This window comes from Cavia porcellus, unplaced genomic scaffold (genome assembly GCF_034190915.1).
Source record: "Cavia porcellus strain 051 isolate PalLab524CR breed Dunkin Hartley unplaced genomic scaffold, mCavPor4.1 scaffold_11, whole genome shotgun sequence".
NCBI classification, from domain to species: Eukaryota; Metazoa; Chordata; class Mammalia; order Rodentia; family Caviidae; genus Cavia; species Cavia porcellus.
In genome coordinates, this window is record NW_026947494.1 from 66,337,244 (window position 1) to 66,357,654 (window position 20,411).

General features: G+C 37.8%; 1 long non-coding RNA gene across 1 annotated transcript in view; it reads left to right on the forward strand.

Moving 5' to 3' along the window:
• Window positions 1-1,667: 1,667 nt before the first annotated feature.
• Window positions 1,668-20,411, forward strand: part of LOC134478142 (uncharacterized) — an 82,609-nt gene continuing 63,865 nt past the window's right edge. Inside the window, exon 1 of the long non-coding RNA XR_010050586.1 lies at window positions 1,668-1,746. This is a non-coding gene — a long non-coding RNA (uncharacterized LOC134478142). The remainder of the gene's footprint in view (window positions 1,747-20,411) is intronic.

Genomic DNA, 20,411 nt, shown 5'->3' on the forward strand with positions numbered 1-20,411 from the left:
GAGAGAGAGAGAGAGAGAGAGAGAGAAGAGCTAAAGACAATGTGTCTTTTGCTATAATAATTTTTTTTTTTGTCTTTTTCCTTTTTATCGGTACCGGGGATTGAACTCACGACTGCCTGCTTACAAGGCAGGTGCTTATGCCGCTGAGCTAAATCCCCAGCCCCTATAATAATTTTTTAAAATGTAAATATTCACTATATTTAAATCATAACTCATGCTATATTACCCAGAAATTTTTCTCCAACATATATATCTAAGAAAAAGAAAACTCATACACACAAAAATTCATATATTCACAGCATATTCATAATATTCATAGCAGCAGCATTCATAGTAGCCCAAAGTAGAAACAACACAAATGTTCATCATCTGTTAAATGAATAAATCAAATGCCATAATGGACTATGATTCACATAAAAAAGAATGGTGTTCTGAATCATACTGCAACACGACTGAACTTTGAAAACATTATCCCAAAGGAAAGAAGCCAGACATAAAAGAATATATGTTGTATGATTTCATTTATATAAATGTTCAGAATAGGCAAATCTACAGAGGTAAAAAATACACTAGTAGTTGCCTAGAGCTGGAATGGAACTGCAAGGATATGGAGGATAGGAAACGATTATTAATGGTACAGATTGCTTTGGGAAGGGTGATGGAAATGCTCCACAATTAGAGCATGATGATGGTCTCTTTTAATGTATTAAAAAGCCCTGAACTATACACATCAAATGGGTGAATTTTATGGCATATAAAATATATCTCAAGTTGTTTTAAGAAAAAAAGGAGAAAGGAACAACTTTGGTAAATATTTGCTAGTCACTTACTGTGTGTGAGGGTGACTAAGCATAACCTCCATTCTCAAGCAGTTTAAAATCTAGGATGTGGCTGTGGCTCCATGCAGCTCAATATGTATTTTGATTGACACAAGGCCAGACTTATATAAATAACTGGTATATATATAATATTTACTTCATACTCAATATTGAGCACTGTGCTGCACACGGGGCAAAGAATGGGCATCCTCTAGAGGCAACCGGACTATTGAAGAGAGAAAGAAGAATCTAGACAACAGCTGTGTTTGAAGAACAGCTGCCAACGTGTCCATCAACCCTGGAAACAAGTATTGGGAAAGGAATGGTGCTGAAGGTTTTCTGGGAAGTAAGACATTGTTTGGGGGGTATGTGCTAACAAGGTAAGAGGTAGAAGGTTCTCGTACCAAGTAAACTTCATGAACAAGGTGCAGAGATATCAGAGAGACTAAAGCCAGAGGACACGATGAGGCAAAAGGAGAGGTGAGAAGAGATTAATTTAGACTGTGGGGAAGTAGATGTTATTGGGGCCACAAAAACATCTGCAAGTCACCAGAAGTTTGAACTGAGGACCCCAAGGAATCATCAAGAGTTTTGAGTCTCAGAAAGGCCATGGTCTTGTTTTAGAAAGACTGCTATGGCTGCGTGTGAGGAGACAGATTGGGTGGGATCAAGACCAGGAATGGAAAGACCTCTCTTCCAGGGTGATGAGCAAAAGCAGTGGTGGCAGTGTGCTTGGGGCACTAATAGTGGGGTCAGTGAGGGAGAAAGATGTTATGTCCAGGGTTTCAGGCTGGGTGATGAGTGGCAGAATGTGCCAGCACCGAAAATAGAAACGAGCCTGATTCCTATGGGAGTGAGGTGAATGTAACATAACTCTCTCTCCTGAATAGAAAGGGCTACTTAAAGCTGGAGCTTCCCTCCTGGAAATGTAAGTATCAAATCCTTTCCTTTGCTACCAGAATGTAAAATTAAATCTAACTGCTTGGTACCTATGCCAATGGCAGAACTTCAGTCACTAGAAAATACCACGTATTGTCTTAAAAACTGTGCCAACATTAACTGGTGCTAATAAATCTTACTGGCTGATTTTCAGTCCAATGGAAAAAGTCTGCTAATAACAGGGGGGAAAGTTCTCCAGAGGATATCATGGTCCCCAGAATTGAGTGTGTTATTTTCATGTATTACAGAGAGGTGTGAAATGCATCAGTGCTCTAAACTGGTATGGTTGATAGGTATCAATTAGTCAGTCAGTCCCAGAATTAAATAACATGGAAAATAAAGTCACTTTTTTAGTATTATTCTTTTGTAATTCTATAAACTACTTCAAAAACCTTTGTGCCTTTGCAAACCAGAAAAGGCCCCCAAATCCTAATGGAATTATTGATTCTTGAATCTACCCAATGTTTTAAGACAATCCCCTTAATGCATCTATTGATTGCTGATGGGATCAAAATGAACATGAAAAAATAATCAATAAACATATCCTAAAAATAAAGTTACATCAGAAACCATCTCTGTCTTCTAATATGGGATTCTATGGAACAAAGTTCCCTTAGAAACCTGAACTTTCTTTGACCTGATAGAAAGTAGCCACTTCAGCATAGTATGAAAAAAAATGTGATATGCTTGTTCAAAAACAAACAACTGTTGAAAATGCATTTTAACCTCAGAGACCTCACAAGATAAAAGCAATGACCATATTTATTGATAACACAAAACTAATTCAGGAGAAACATATCAAACTTAGAAAACAAATTGTTAAATCATTCTGATGCTTTTTTTAATGCTGACCATGGGCCAGAAGCATAGCTACTCTTTCTCCAGCCCTAGCACTTCCCAGAGCTCATAATGATATTGCAGGCAGAGGAAACTGGCCAGTGCCCAAGGTTGGTGGTGCTAGTATCCTGCTAATGTTTTAATGGAAGGGATGGCTTGTGTATTACTGTTCTTCAAGGAAAGAGCTCATGAAACCACTTTGAGAAAAATATATTCATTTCCCTCGTTTCCCAATAGAATAAAATAAACCCCTTAGTAGTATTTATGAATTTTAATGAATTCAGTTCACTGTATTTTCTAAACCCAAAATCTCACAAATCGTCATAGAAATTATTAGCAATAGTTTTACAGGATTTTACAAAATATAAATTGTGGCTTTGGTGCTGTTATTATCTTGTGCTATTTCAGGTGGTGACAGGGAGAATCACACCATTTCTTACTCCACAGCTTATTGCCCAACCTGAAGAAGAACCTTGACTTAATTATAGGCCATTTTTCTAACAAAATAATGTAACCATACATTCTGTATGCCAATTGGATGATAAGGAAATGTTTTTAAATGCTTCATTTATTTTATTTAAATCTTGAGGAAACATGTGATGAAATAAATTTTCTGCATAGAAAGATCCAGCATAGATCCAGTATCCACTGATCAAACTCTCACTCTTCAGTCAATGTCTCATGATCAAGTTGTAGGAAACTCAAATAAAAGAGTAAACTGGTTCTGTACCTCATAATATATAAAACAAAGAACTCAAAGGGGAACAAAGATGCAAATATAAAAGAGAAAACTCAAAATAAAACAAGAAAGTAGATCTCCATAATCTTGATTTGGCCATGGATTCTCAGATATGAACCAAAACCATAAGAAACAAAAGACAGATCAATTGGATTTAATCAGAATTAAAAACTTTTGTGCCCCTAAAATACTAATATAAAGTTTTAAAAGATGACCCACCAGAATGGAAGAAAATACTTGCAACTCACTTATTTTCTAAAGGTCTAGTATTCAGAGCATCCCAAGAGTTTGCATAACTCAATAAAAAAGACAAAAATTCAAAGTTTTAAAATGAACAAAGGCTCTACACAAACATTCCTTCAACTAAAATATACAAATATTCAACTAAAAATACAAATATACAAATAAGTACATGACAAGATGCTCAACATCATTAGTCACTAATGGTATCTAACAAGATACCATTTCACACTAGCTCAGTGGCTATAATAAAAACATAATGAATAGAAAAATAACAAGGAGAGAATTGGAGCCTTCCTATGTTATCTTTGGAAATTTAAAATACAATAGTTGATTAAGAAACAATGTTATATTTTTCTCAAAAAGTTAAAGTAGATGGTAGGAGAACACTTAAAATATGATGATTCCACTCATTAACTGCATACCCAAGAGAACTGAAAATAAGTACTTAAACAAAAACTTGTACATGAATTTTCAAGACAGCTTTAGTTGTTAGTCAAAAAGTAGAAATAAGCCATGTATTCAAGGCAAATGTCGTATATCCATACAGTAGAATAATATTGTTATTATTTTGTTAGAGGTAAGAACTTATAAGCTTAATATTTCAGTAAAGTAAGTATTTGACGCTTGGTACCAGTGACTCTTGAACTTATCTGCATATTTGAATCAGCTGGAAGTTTTTAAAAACACTTTTATGTGACATTTTAATACATATATACAATGTAGAATATTTAAATCAGGATAATTAACATATTATTTCAAATAATTATTAGTTTCCTATGTTAGGCCCATTCAAATGCCTCTCTCCTAGCTATTTTGAAATAGTCAAATAGTTATTCTCAACCATATTTATCTTACTGTGCTATGGAATTTTAGAAGTTATTTCTCTTTACAAAGAAACACTAAGCCATAAATATGAATAAAGTACTGATACATGCTATGATATAGATGGACACTGAAAATATGATGCTAAGTGAAAGAAGCCAGCCACAAAAGGTCACAAATGTATGAATCCTTTTATGTAAGACATCCAGAATAAGCAAATCTGTAAAGACAGAAAACAGACTAGTGGTTAACAGGGATTGGGGGAAGGGGAAAATTGCTTTTTATTTGGTGTGGTAAAAATATTCTGAATTTAGATACTGGTAATGGTTGAATAACTTTGTGGATGTACTGGGAGCCACAGAACTGTAAACATGAAAATACAGTTAAGATTGTGAACTATGCGTTCATGGACTGTTTTTGTTTTGTTTCTCCCTCTGCAGTTCAGGTTGGCCTTGAACTCACTTTGTAGCCTAAACTGACCTCAAACTTGCCGGGATTTTCTTACCTCAGCCTAGTAAGTGCTGGGATTACAGGCAAGAGCTACTGTGCCTGGCTACATGAATTTTTATCACAAATTTAAAAATATATTTTAAATGAGGCGTGGTGGCACACACCTATAATCCTAGCACTTAAGAGGCTGAGCCAGGAGGATCACTGAGTTTTCAAGGCCAGCCTGGGCTTGGGCTATAAAGTAGTATAAGGCTAGCCAGACCATAATGAAATCTTGCCTCAAAAAGGACAAACACACACACACACAAAACAGATAGTGGAAAAAGTGGAATTAGTCTGTATTTTTAGAAATCTCCCTGGTGCATAAACTCAGCAGAAGAAAGTTAGATGCTAATATTTACTTCTGCAGCATTGCAGTGTTGAGTCACAAGAAAATGCAGCCTCATGTTGTTATACTCTGCAGTTGGATAAAATTGTAGACCTAAATTGCTTTTTCAAATCATTACAGTTATTCTTCTTTGGTACAGCACCCACACTCAACAACCAATAGATTTTTAGAGGTTAGCTGTAATGTGCAAGCTGAAGCCAAATCAGTTGAATCCCCTGGTTTATCTTGCAAAGGTAGAAAAGTGGAAGGGTGAGAATGTGCACGTGTAACACTACAGTGCTATAAAGAACAGAGGGTAAAGGAACAAATATAATGTCCAAGGTTATTAACTAATGACTAGCAATGAAGTTATTCAACTTTAAAATGCAGTTAATGCTGTGATGGGGAGAGACATAGTAGTCCACAAATACTAAGTTTCCTTCCATATGCTGAGAACGTGACTCAGTGCTAGGCATAAGATATGGGTGGAAAGTAGAAGGTATGAGAGCATACAACATGAACTTGAGTCTACTTCAAACATACCAAGTAGGGCTGGACTAAGACCACTTTCCCAGGATGGGTTAAGAGTAGTGAAGAGTACTCTGGGAAAGATGCTGTGGTGGTCCAACAGTGGAAGTTGTATCATTATCAAGTTTTTGGCAAACTAAAGGTGGTACTCAAAGTCAGTGTCACTATTGAGTCTGCCCTAGAGTGACTGGCAGTGATTATATCCACTATTTCTTCCTACATCCTCCAAAAGGCAATCACAAAAGTGAATTCCATACATTCTAAAGAGTTCTGATCACATTTATGAGAAGTTTTCAGAGAATTGCCAGTAAAGTTGTTGAAACAGAAAGAACAAAAGAACCACTGTATGAAATATACAACAAAGGGAAAAATGTAACTTATTTTCCATTAGGATTGGATACAGGAAGCCAGGATATTATAGGATACTATATAAGAAGCTTTGACTTTTGATTTGCAAATAGAAAGTTTTGATTTGTGTATCAGCTGCCTTCCAAGACCTAAAGGCTATAATAGATAAAAGCATTAGGCTTATTGTATCATTGGGCTTCTCAAAAAGTCATGGGTAAGAGTATTCAACCAGATCAAGGAAGCTAAGTTATGACACTGAAGGTTTCCAGGTCCTGGTAAGTGCTGCAGTGCATGGAATCAGCCATCTTCCTTGGGCCAAGCCATCCTAACACAGAACTGTAACAACAGCACTGCTTAAGGATGACTCCTTTCATTTACATGAGACTAATTACTAACCTGCTTTTCATGCTGCGTAAAAATCAGCATAATTTGGGCTCTAGGATCTGCTGATAAAAGACGTATTATTAGTGATCTCTGCTTTCTTTAACCTAGTGATCCAAACAAGCAACTGCATTTTCCAAAAGAAGATGCATATTAAATTTATGGAACATAGTAATGTTTCTCCTGTCTCTCTAAATTAAAAAATCTCTTTTTTGAGCCCTTTCTACTATTGTTCAGGACATAGCTGAGTGTGCTTAGTCTCTCTAGAATCAAGGAAGCCTCCTAAGGAGAAAGTTAGATGCTCAGAAATGTGCACAAGATCTGTAAGAACTCCTAAAGGAAAGGACATTCAAGAGGTAAATGGTATGATGGGAGAATAGGATAGGTTAGCTCCATAGCTGTCGGCTAGAATATGTGCAGTTTTCATGAAGGGAATGCTGAGCAAAAGTCCTTCTTCATTGTTGAGAATAAGAGGAAATAGTTTTACATTTAACAAAATCAAGAATGGCACAGGGAGGATGTAATAAAATGTTTTCTGTGTAAATTCAGAATAATTCAAACCTCTTCTTTGATATTAGTTTCAATAGAACTTCTAGGAGTCACCCCTTCTCCCATGGCCAACTGTCTTCATGAGACATTTTGTTAGACTGTGAGCACCCTTGGCACAAGTGCCACTGTTGATGTTTCCGTGATTGCCACTTCTGCGTCCTCAGGATCAAGCATAGTGCCTGGCTTGGGGTAGATGTCCATTGAGCACTTGATATAAAAGAGGATAGATGGATTTGATTACTTCCTGACTAAGAACACTTGAGAGATTATTTTTGATTTATTCAAATAAAGAAGTAGCCAAAAAAGAAAACCACCAGCACCACCATTCTCCCCACATAATATTCAATTTGGCAAGTAAAAAATCTTGGATCACAGTGAAGAGCCTGGAGGTGATCACTGGAAACTGTGTAGACTTGGAAATGAACCAGAAATGTTCAGGCAGATTCTGAGTTCACTCTGTACAAGATTAGAGCCATAAATTCAGTTTACACATCATTTAAATGAACCACAAATGGGCATGTGAGATAAGCTGACATTCAAACTCTCTTAAACTTTGTACTTATAGAACAAACACCCTGCATCTGGCCTTAGGATTACAGCTCTTTTTGCATTTTGACTTTATCACTCTAAGTTGTGGGAGGCCTGAAATACTGTGTCTCTTGAGAATTGTGTCAAAAAGCAAGCCAGGCAGATACACAGCAAATGAGTGATTCTCTTCCTTCTTCCTGGCTGCACATTTTGGAGAGCAGACTATTTTGAAAATGGGAAGATATAAAAAAGACAGCATTTTTTTTTTAAAAAAAGGGAAAGAGGCATTGAAAGAAAAGTAAAACACAAGAAAATTTGGAAAATGAAGAACAAAGAGTAAAGATAAAGAAGGGAAAGTAAGATAAAAATAAGAATAAAGGTTCCAGCAGCTTTTAAATAAAAGAGGAAACCTGAAGAAAATAATGAAGATAGAGCCTCAGATTGGAGGTCTTTGGGTTTTGGCATGAAGATGTGTCATATCTAGGTCTTGCAAAGACACCCCTGGGGTCTGTGTTTATATGGGGGCAGGGACCTGACTTCCCTATGAAACCTTCTTTATGTGAAGGAGAAATACTGTTTCCAAAGAGGAACAGTTGGTTCTGCCGTGAACACTGCACAAATGACCCATTAATTATAGACTCCTGTTACCCTCACTCTGCAGAAATCCTCTTCCTTGTAGCTCCAGCTGCGACCAAATGGGTGAGCACCTCCACCACAGCACTGTGCACTAATCCTCTTCACCATTCACAAGACATTGAAATGTACCTCGGGCAGTCTGTTTTTCATGTGAACTTATCTAACATAGCAAGACACTAGCATCACCAGGGCAAACAACTTGAACCATCCCAAAGAGTCCCACCAATATTATCACACAAATTGCTTTTGGGAGCTGGGAAGGCAGCCTTGGAGCATGAAGCCCAAGGATGCGACTATCATTCCTCTTCCTGGCTGTTCATTCATTGTTGTAGATGCCAGCTCTCATCATAAGTAAACATGGTTACTTTTCTATTCTTCCTGACTTATTAAAGACAACTGCATTACTTTCCAATCCTTTCTATTTATATTATGTTTCATCTACATTTTGTGTGAAGTACTCTTTCTGAAGTAGACCTTTGCACACAGATGGGGCCTAGTAAAATGGTGGCCTCTTCTGTGTCTTTTGCTTTGGTTTTCGTGAGTTCCACAGCTCTGACTCAATTTGAACTCTCAGCTCATGTTTCCAGGACCCAGTCAAAGATTACTGACAGAGGCAGACTCCTTCTCAGTGTCTCTGACAAACCCCTGACCATCTCAACAGCATAGCTGTTCTGAGGTGAGGAGTCCCAACTGCAGCTTTCAAACTATATTCAAAGAGCTGTGGGAAGACAAGACTGAGAGAAGCAGGTTCTGTAAGGCAAGGATGTGGGTGGGGAGGAAATGATTGGCATCTCTTTTGCAATTCCCCACAATCTTCAGCTCTGCTAATGGTTTATACAGGTAGTGAGCAAATTCTTACTTTTTTTATTGCTTCAGACTCTTAACCTTAATAATTAGTGTAATTGTCCACCAAATTACTTACTAAACAGATTCTGTGAACATTAGTATCTAATTCTCCTACTTGTGCTTATTCATTCTATAAAATGACAAGCTCTGGGAACATAATTTTGGAGTTATGTTCTTTGATACTTATGCAGGGTAAAGATCTAGATATGTCAGAACAAAGTCCCTTTGATTGTAACTCTGTGTGCAGTGCTAAGCTGAGTGGCTTACATTTGGCCACATGAAAACATTCAAAGTGAGCAAAGATGATATGCCCCTTTTCAGGGCCCCTCGCCCACCTCATGGCAAGTTATAATGACTTCCATTTGCATGGTACTAACATTTTACCAGCATTTTCATTAGCTCATCTCCTGTTCATAAACACACCTGGACAGTATTACCTTCATCATTTTATAGTCAGAAGACACAGGGATTCATTCAACCAGTATTTAAGGAGTTGAAACCAGGTTTCAGATCCAGTGGAGATGAAAGATGAACAAATGATTACACAATTCCCATCTTCAGGGAAACCAGTGAATACAATCCATAAATAGGAGCTGACAACAAAGCACTCAGCTCAGAGAGGGTACAGAAGGCCAATGATCCAAAAATTGAAAAGCTTCCTGCAAGAAGCATTACTTAATTTTGCAGGACCAATTATTAAGACGATAGGAGCTATAGAAAGAGCATTCTAGGCCCCAATTTACTCTTATTTACCCCTCAAAGAGGAGCCATATCAACTCACATGAATTGCCAACAGTGGGACTGTAGATCTCATATCAAAACTAAAAGAGGGATGTGGAACAGGCAGTATATGGATCACTTGGGCCTAGAAATGACATTCTGTAGCTCTCAGATTGGATGTGCCCACTTGCAGTAGATGCAAATTTTCCCCAATACACTGTTCTAAGTAGGCCTGACAGCTGACGTCTCCTCCTCTTCCTCCTCCCCCTCCTCCCCCTCCTCACCCTCCTCTTCCTCTTCCTCCTCCTTCTCGCATAGCACAGAGTAAAACTCCCCACCACTCTCCTCAGGAAGACATCACAAACTCCCCATGGAGGAAACCAATCAGAAAAACGGTGTCAACGTTTTTTGATCACAAAGATGTTGTCTGTTGCACTCAATCAGGAAGGAGGGTCACTGTGAAATGTGTTCAAAGGAAAAAGACAATCCAGAACAATTTACCCCACTTTTGCCACCTCCCAAGTCCCCCTCCTCTCAAAACGTTAGTGACTATTCCCACTCCTAGAAGCAAATAGAGCTCTAAAAATTGGCCTGAGGCTAGTCTATGTCTCCAGGGGTTGTCAGGTATTTTCACTGCTAAATCCATTGCTAATGTTCTCAGTTGGGCACAACAGTAAATTTAAATTATTTGGGAGGAAATGAAACTGCATCTTCTAAACTCCTCTTTAAAAGACATCTGGAATAGCAAAATGAGTGAGATAAGTGTAAAATAATTTTAGAAAATCCCATTCCTAGAAATTGAGTAGAACTACTTTCTTATGTGGCCTGTGTGGCAGCCAAGGGTCTGCAGGCTTCCCTGGATCCAGGCCTAGGCAGTGACTCAGACATGGCAAAGAAATGTTGTTGAAGAAGAACTTCCTGGGGCTGGACTTGGGAATGGCACACATTGGATGATAATATAAATTCTGGTCTTGTGCACATATTGTTTTGCAAAATCCAAGCATGAGATCACTGGGCTTGAATGTTTTCTCTAAGGGTTTCTCACAGACAAACATAGTTATCTGAATTGAGTTAGACTGGGAAAAGGCATTTTAGAGATTATCTGATTGTGCATGGAGACAGTTGTACATTTCTCTGTCAGGTCAAAAACCAAGAGTTTTCTATTTATTTTCTAGAGGCAAACCCACAGATCACTAATCATAATCTTTTTCTGCTGATTTTTGGAAAACAATTTATATTGCTTTCTCCAAATCATTGGCAAGAAAGTAGAACAGCATTGCTATTCTCTCAGGCAGCCTTCATATGACTAGATATGGAGTTGGTTGGTTGAGTTTGATTTCTTTTTTGTTTTATACTATTCAGAACAATAACAGTCTCCCGGATTATTCACAAGTTTAAGGACTTTCTTCTAAGTAAGAGGTCAGAAATGACATAAGATTCAGATTACTGAGCTGCCTCTTTCTCGAGGAAACTGGTTTGATCGCATCAGATCACATCAGCTTCACATAGTGTTTCTGATCACTTGCATCAGAATGTCCTAAGGGAAAGCAGTTAATTATAGATCACTGGACTTCACCTCAGTGATCTTCATTCCTGTGTTTGGAGTCCAGCACATTCTTCTAATACCTACTGTATGAGCCAGCTTTTCAGTCACTGGGAGCTACCTACATTTGCAACATATAGGAGGAAAGGTTTATTTTGACTCATGATTCAGAGTATCTTAGTCTCTGCGTAATTGATTGGGCTCCACAGCAGAAATCACATGTTTGGAAATGCATGGCAGAAGAAACCTGCTTGACTCGGGCAGCCAGGAAGCAGAATGAGACAAAAGGAGTTGAGGACAGGAATATACCCTTCCAAGTCATGCCCCATGACCCATCTTATTTGACAAGACTCCATCTCCTGATAGAACAATCAGCTCTGAACTCATTTGTGGGTTAATCCACTGAGGACTACAGTGACCCCATGATCCAATCATCACCTCTGAATATGTGAGAATTTGGGGTGCATTTTAGAACTCAATCAAAACACCTACTATGTGTGTTATCTACAGCAGTTTTGACTGACAAATTAAGTGATCATTTTTCCAGTCTCCCCAGTTCTTTGCTTGATCCTTCTCAGAATTTTCTTCTTAATGTAAGGCTTTCTGATCTGAATACACTACCACTCAGTAGAATGGTAGGGGACATCATGACTTATTAGTAGTATAAAGTTAGAAGGGGTAAAAAAATAACCCTAAATTAGGTGGATTGTCAGGCTTTTGTTTTGGGGGGATTTTTTTGTTTTGTTTTGTTTTTGATTATCAGTTTCTTGAGTGGACAGAAAGAACCAGGTATGCTGAGGTAGACCTACAGGTAGGAGGAAGACAGAGCTAGTGTCCAACAAGAAGGCCTATGGAAGAGCTCAGGTACAGCAGGCTTAGACTTCTCTTTGATCTGCACAGTGTTTGGTTAACTTCTGAAATCTAGAAGCTTGCTAATGAGGACAGATTTAGACTCAGAAATCAAATACTCTTAGGTAATTAAGATGATATGAGCAAATTTTGTGAAATCCTAAGAGTATGGTTAGGGAAAGAATGTGTACCACTATATTCAAGAGCTAGCATGGAGGAGTTTGAAAGATGTTTTATGTAAATAAATTAAAGCAATACTGTTTACACATCTAGTCATAAACTTAACTTATTATCCCATGAAATATCCCAGCAGGGGACTAGAAATAAATTCAAGATATACTAAGAAATTTAAGGATTACACATCTATGACAGGTTATCAAGGAAATTAATGACATTTGAAGTGAATGTCTCACTTTTGAGATTGACTCGGGAGTCAAACATCAAAATATGGTATTTCTGGAGTTTTCATTCCTTAGTTCTTTGAAGTATATATCTGTTGCTGGCTAGCAAGAGTCTAACAGGACTTGAATTTCAACTCTTATTTTTCCTGCTTTATAACTTTGAAAGATTTGGGGTAAGTTATTTTGTCATTTTGTTTTAGTTTTCTCATCCATGAAAATAAATACATATATATAAATAGATATACTTATCATATATATGGTATGTGCATACATTATATATAATATACAGTGCATATGTATCTTTATTTAGGTATGTGTTTAACCATTATATATTTATTTTACTATAAACATATATTCACATATATGTACCATACCAGGAGAATGACAAACTAGTCTGTTGTAACTACGCAGCTACTAAATGACTGCAATGAATTTAGCTTGTTGTTAGATTTTAATATGTGAAAACTGTTGTTTGTTTGTGTTGGGGATGAAACACAAGACCTGGCACATACTAGGCAAGTGCTCTACCACTGAGCTACAGTTCAGCCTCTGGGTACTTTTTTCTATTTTGAAGTTCTTGTATCTACCTTTCTATGTTCTATATTAATGCGGGTTTCGGATCTGTGTGTAGCAGCTTGGTCTTCTTGGTACCATGTTACTTCCATGTGTCATTTAATTACCTTTTCACACCTATAAAAAATATATATAAGTAGATATTTCACAGAATTGTCATGCAAGTGGCATGCGATTGTGTTTGTGAAAGTGGTTGTCCTTAGAGGGTGCTAAGTAATGCTTGTGAATTATGATATTTTGGGCTGTGTTCTGGTGAAATGTGTGTCCTAGGTGTGTGGTCACACATAACAATTTCAGAGCATGCAGTAAATGGCAGAATTTTGACACTAAAACTATGTGGAAAATAATAGATGAGTGTACTTACACATCAGCAAATTAAAGGCACAATTTGATTCCATTATTTCTGAGTTTAAAAACAATATATGACAGATGGTAAGCCTTTGTTTTTTTGAAAATCAATTTATACAAAAACTATAAGGATCTATACTTGGGAATCAGCATCACCTCGATAAGTCTGAGGGATAGCATGACTAGGCCCTTTTATCTGTCCACTTTCTGTTGCAAAGTGGAGGTGAACTTAAACTTCCTCCAAGAAACAAGCAAGACTAAGACCTGAGGTGCCAAGTCCTGAGACAGAGAACGTGGCTTAGCAGCACAGGCTGACTGACACTGCCCACAAACTATGGAAAGCACAAGTAATTCTTTTCCATTCTCATTACACAGAAGCCTTCTGTTCCCAAATGACTCTTTACACTTTTTATTTTGCTCTACTACATGGCTCCAGTGGAGAGTTAAATAATTTATATTTCTATTAAGACTTTCGTAGTACTGTGAAGCATTCTGCTCTGTAGAAAAGATTTTCAAATGTAATTATTAAGGTCTTAAAAAGAATGCCTGGCTGGGGGTTTAGCTCAGTGGCATAAGTGCCTCCTTGGCAAAAGCAAGGTTGTGAGTTCAATCCCTGGTACCAAAAAAAAAAAAAAAAAAAAGAAAAGAAAAGAATGTGAGGGGGATTATTCAAACTCAAGTGGCATATAAGTACACAACTGAAAGCAGATGTCTGAATGCATATGCAGGCAAGCTGTTCTTCTATAGCTACTAAATCACTGTGGCAGTGCAGCTTGTTGGCATTCTGTAGCACATGAAGAGCACCGCACATTCTTTTTTTTTTAAACTCAAATAGGAACATGTTTATAAGTTCATTACTGTCCATATAGCACTGTATTTACTTTCTTTTTTTATTTTATTTAAGGAGAAAAAGAAAAAACAGAAAGAGGGTACAAGTTATACAGAATTTAAAAAAAATAAACAGTAGGAAATCACTAGTTAATAGATTACATATTGTCATCTTAGAAATCGTTGTTCAAGTTACAAAATTAAAGCATATAAAGTGGACATTCAAACAATGAGACTGCAAACAGTTCTGTTCAATGATTCAACAAAAACTCAGTAATATGATTATCTTATATGCTTAAATATACAAGCAGTCATATCCTTTAGAGCACTTTCTTTTCCTCTCTTTTTTACAATGACAATTACACATTTTGGGTTTTATTACTCCCACAGTTCTTATTACTTTTTTTTGAAGAAAATAAAACCAAATGTGACATAATAAAACAGAGTCAGTCAAATCAAAAGGATGGACATAGTACATAATGTAAAAACATAATACAAAGTGATCAATAGTAGTTACCATAATGCCTCTTGCTATCTTAAAAAGAATTGCCTATATCATCAGTTATAATAAAATTGAACAAAACTGTAAAGAACAAAACCAATAAAACCAAACATTGGAGACATTATAGGACTTCAAAAAGAAGATAATAGTCAAACCAGAATGGGCATCATAGTGAATGTTATTGTCTTCACAGATGTTGCCTGTACTGTCAAACTTAGTACTATCAAGCAAAACAGAATAGAGTAAAATCAGTTAAAACATGATGGTGAAAGCAATACAGGGTTTCAAATCAAGTTAACAGGAAACCAAAGTGGGTTTCTATAATATATCCTGCTATTTTTTAGTTTTTCCCTTAATTAAAAAGATAAAAATAAAAAAATAATAAAAAAGGAGATTCAGATAAAAGAGGACATAACAACAAAACAGCACAGGTCAGAACATAACCATTTAAGCAAAATAGTGTTTCACCATAAGATATCCTGACATAACAGTAGTTAGCATAGTGTCTCTTTCCTTGAAATCTTTGAGTATAACTTCATACACTGTAGCATCAAACATATCAAGACAATGTAAAATCATTCAAGAGAATGACAGTATTACGGGGTATTTAGAACCAACTAACAGAAAATGAACAATGGTTTCTGTATAGTCTCCCTGTCTATAAAAGTTTTTGTTTATATTATCACATATAATAAAATCCAACAAGATACAACCTGTTAAGACCAATGGAGACAGAAGAACAAAAGCTTGATGAGACTTCAAAACAAGATGATATTAAATCAGCACTAGCTATTAAAATGTCTTGTTTTCTCCAAGATAGCTGTTCCTACCATCCAACCTTCTCTGCCTCATTTCTGTTGAGCTCTTTTTCTGTCATTAGTTGTCAGTTTGTCTTCTTCATTTCACTTTCTGCTCAATTCATTGTGGCCTCTCTGCCACTGTTTATGGAATTTTGGTATTTTTCTGTTTTAGAATGTCCTGCAGTATTCTCTGTAGAGTTGAAGTGGTGGTTGCAAATCCCCCTAGTTCCTCTTTATCCTGGAAGCACCTTGTTTCTCCATCAATTTCTAGGGACAGTTGTGCAGGATATATCAATCTTGGCTGGAGGTTGTCCTTCAAATCTTGAATTATTTCCCCCCACACTCTTCGTGATTTGATGGTTTGTGCCAAGAAGTCTGCTGTAATTCTGATGGGTGTTCCCTTGTAAATGATCTGTTTCTTGTCTCTGATGGCTTTTAATATTCTGTTCTTATATTGGATTTCTGGAATTTTGATTATTATATGCCTGGGTATAGTTCCATTTGGGATATAGGTGGCTAGGGTCCTGTATGCCTCATACATCTGAGTATCTTTACCTTTTGCTAAATTAGGGAAATTCACCTGGATTATTTCTGTGAATAGCCTGTGTAGTTCATTTGTTTGTGTCTCTACTTCTTCCTTTACATTCTTAATTCTTAAGTTATAGAACCTCTTATCATCTTCCAGCCTTTGTATTGTTACTGCTAGTTTCCTTGTTATTTTTAAGAAGTTTTTCCTTTCATACTCCCACATCACAAATCTGTCCTCCAGTTCAGATAATCTATCCTTGGTTTCTTTCAAGCTGTTATGCCAGCTTTCGATAGAGTTTTTAGTTTCCTGGTATTCTCTTTGAACCTGCTTCATGTATTCTATGTTTTCTCTATTTTCTCCATCAAACAATTCTCCCCTTTTTTTCTGCTCTTCCATTCCACCATCTGTTTTTTCTTGGGAGGTGCTTAGCATTTCTTTAACTATTCTACTTATATCTTGTTTTACTTGGTTAAATACTTCACTTTTGAACTCATCTATGAGGTCCCGGAGATATTGCTTTATGTGTATTGGTGGCATGCTTGATATTGCATGTTTTCTGTCCTCATTCTCCTTTGCGTTTACCTTTCCTGGATCAGTGTTCTCAGGATTGGAGACTGAGGAACCTTTCTTGTTGCTCCCTCTTCCCATACTTTTTGTTCCTTCCATACAAGCATATATAGGAGGCACAGTTTCTTTCTTTGTCAGTTACAGTTTTTTTGAATTGTGCAGGCTAGGTGTTCCTGCCAGTGTACTAGGGAGACACAGACCTCGGCAGCCAATGCTGGACCTGCCCCTCCAAGTCAGTCAACCTGCTGAAGGCTTCACTGCATTAGGGTGCAGTGCCAGGCGCAGGGACCTGGTTTGGGCTACCCTACTGGGTCTTAGTCTGCGGCATCACCCAGGTCAAGCTCTCCCTAACAATGCCGCTTGAGAGGGGAATATGTGACTGAAGTCACTGCAGCATTCTGTTCCGGCTTGTCTGCCTGTTCCCAGAATGTCCTCTGTTGGAGTCTCCTAGTCTATGGAAAGGTCCCCATTCCTCTCACTCACTGTAGGTCAATTGTGGGCTCCCCACAGGCTCTGCTCTCAATTCGGTTCACCGATTCCCCCTCTCAGTGCTTTCACGTCTCTATCCCTGCTGTGCCGATTCAGATGAGCAGCAGTGGCAGGAAATTCAAGTCATCGTTTCCAGAGGCATGGGTTCTGACTTCGGCACTGAGACTTTAGCTGTTCCAGTGGTAGCACCAGGATTGCATTTCCAGTTAGTTTCTCTCAGCTTAGTTCGTTCCTGTGTCAGCAGGGTATATCTCCCCCTGCTTAGGACTCCCCACAGTGCACCATTCCTGGAATGTAAGCTGATTATCTTAGAAAGCCTCCATAGCTGCTGTTATCTATCCACCATGTTCTCCTGAAAGTCAACTCATGCATTCTTTTATATGTTAGATATACATTAGTGCTGCTTTAGAATCTTTGCGGTAGTTTGGTTTGCTGTCTGTCTTGGTCTGTTCTTTCACTAGTTACACAATGCAACAGACTGATATGTTTTAAAGAAAAGAGTTGGTGTTTTGTTTTGGTTTGTGCTCTAGTCCCAGGTTGAATGGTTGGTGTGGGCTTTGGTGATGGCTTTTCTGCTGGCAGAGTTGTAGGTTGGTGTGGGCATCACATGACAGGAAGTGCTGGAGAAACTTAGCCAAACTGGCTTTCATAGAAGACCCACTGGAGATTAACCCACTAATCACAAAAAAGGATTAGCTCATCTGTGAGAACAGAGACCTAATCACCTTTTAAAGGTCCTACCTGGTTCTACCCCTTAATAGTTTACAATGGGGATTAAATTTAATATAAAATTGACAAAAACCAAACTGAATTCAAATAATATCTACTTTTTCATCTTTTATTTTTTCTCATTAAATTTTATTTTAATAGATCTCAAAATCCTGTGACAGATATTAGGTCCAGGTGTTTCCATTGAAAAGTATTGATTTTTTAAAAACTAATAACTTCTAACTGACACACACACACACACACACACACACACACACACACACAAATCAATGGTTCACAAAGCATTATCCTATCCTTCTGAAGGTTTTAAGTGTTATCATTAATCAGTCTCTTACTATTAAACTTAAATGGACAATTGGCAGAAACAGTTCTGAGACTGTCTTCTGCCTTTGATTCAGGCTGGGGTGGTAGGTGTTGCAAATAATACTCTTTTAGGTTTCTGAGCTTCTGGGAAGACCTAGAGACCTGGCCAGTTCCAGCAGCCTCCTTGTCCACTGCTTTGATGACACCACAGCAACTCTGTCTCACATTGAGAACAGCATGACAACCCAGAGGAGGAGAGTCAGAGAAGCTCTCTGTATACATGGGCTTGCCTGGAACCCTGTCAACAAAGACAGCACTGCCAGATTTCAAGAATTTGGGGCCTCCTTCCAGGTTCTTACCAGACTGGCAATCAATCTTTTCTTTTAGATCAGCAAATCTACAGGTGATGTGAACTGTGTGACAGTCAGCACAGGGTACAACCAGGCTCAATCTGACCTGGATGGTTCAGGATAATCACCTGAGCAGTGAGACCAGCTGCTTCCATCACTAGATCATTTTTGCTGTCACCACAGTGTCACCACAAGGAATATCTTTGATAGACACATTGTTGATGTCAAAGCCCACACTGACCCCATGAAGAGCTTCACTCAAAACTTCATGGTGCATTTCAACATACTTTGCTTCAGTTGTGACTGGAGTGAAGATGGCCACCATGCCAGGTTCGAGAACACCATCTTCAGTTGGCTCACAGGAATGGTATTAATTCCACCAATTTTATACACATCCTAGAGGGGCAGCTGCAATAGCTTGCCAGTTGAGTGAGTGGTGATATGCAATCCAAAGCTTGAAGTAGTGTGGCCCCACTGCCATCCTTATGAGTGAACTTCCATCCCTTGAACCAAAGCATGTTAGCATTTGGCTCCAGCATGTTGTCACTGTTCCAACTAGAAAGTAGCACAAAAGCCCTGTGTCAGAGTGGTAGCCACTTTCCTTAATGTAGCTGCTGACTTCCTTAGCCACTTCCTCATATCTCTTTTGGCTGTAGGATGGCTCAGTGGAGTCCATTTCATTAGCAACAATGAATTGTTTCACACCCAGTGTGTAAGCCAGAGAGGCATGCTCAGGGATCTACCCATCAACCCATCCTTGGAGACACCAGCTTTGAATTCACCTACACCAGAAGTAACAATCAGGAGAGCAGTCAGCCTGAGATGTGCCTATACCCATGTTTTCGATAGTCTCCGTGTCCTGGGGCACCAATTAGTCACATAGCACATGCTGGTCTCAGATTTTGGTGATGCCACACTCACACTCAACTTTTAGTTGTATGCAAGACCTAAGTGTGCTTGAAGGAATCCTACATTATCTCAGCAGCCTCCTTCTCAAATTTTTCAGTGGCTCTTTTGTCAGCGCCACTGCATTTGTAGGTCAGATGGCAGTAGTGGTGGACCTGCCCAAATCCAACTGTCTATGATGACAGTGCTGATAGGAGTCTTTTCCTTTCTCATTTGGCTTTAATTTGGTGGTGGTTTTCACGACACCTGTGTTCTCACATCAACTCTATGGTGAAAAAGCTACATCGTATATTTTAATCAAAGATACTTTTGCAACTTTCCTCAACTACCAGCATATTTTTTCCAATAAACATTAAGTGAAGTTTATAAAGGGGCACCATTATAATTTCTTACTAAGTTGTACATCCTCTAAAACTTTTAAGGATGGCAAATATGTACTCCATACTTTATAGTTTATAATGCTCAGTCTTGCTTTTGATCTCACATCAACTCTGAGAAAGAAGAAGCTAACAATTACTGTTGTTTAACAAATTAGAAACTATGTCAGAAAGTTTAGGGAGGATATAAATGATTTGCTTATTGTTCATTCCAAATAATTCTAAATATCTTCTGTCAAAGAAAAAACGTTTTCAGCATTCTATGGGTTTCCTGAATTCTAAACGCAATCATGAAGAACTTAGTCACATTCTTGACTCATATTCTCATCTGGATAAACCCTACTGACACAAATACTGTTCCAAAAATGTAATTAAAAATACAAGAGTAGCATGTTGATCACAAATTATATACAGTATTGTATTGAGGTTCATGTATTTTATCTCAATTATTTAATGGTTATCTATAACCATCCTGAAAATATAAAATAAAAATGTTGTAGGTATATATGCAGTGAAAAAATTGGTGGCTTGCTAGGAAGCTGGATAGAAAACCTTTCCAGGGAAAA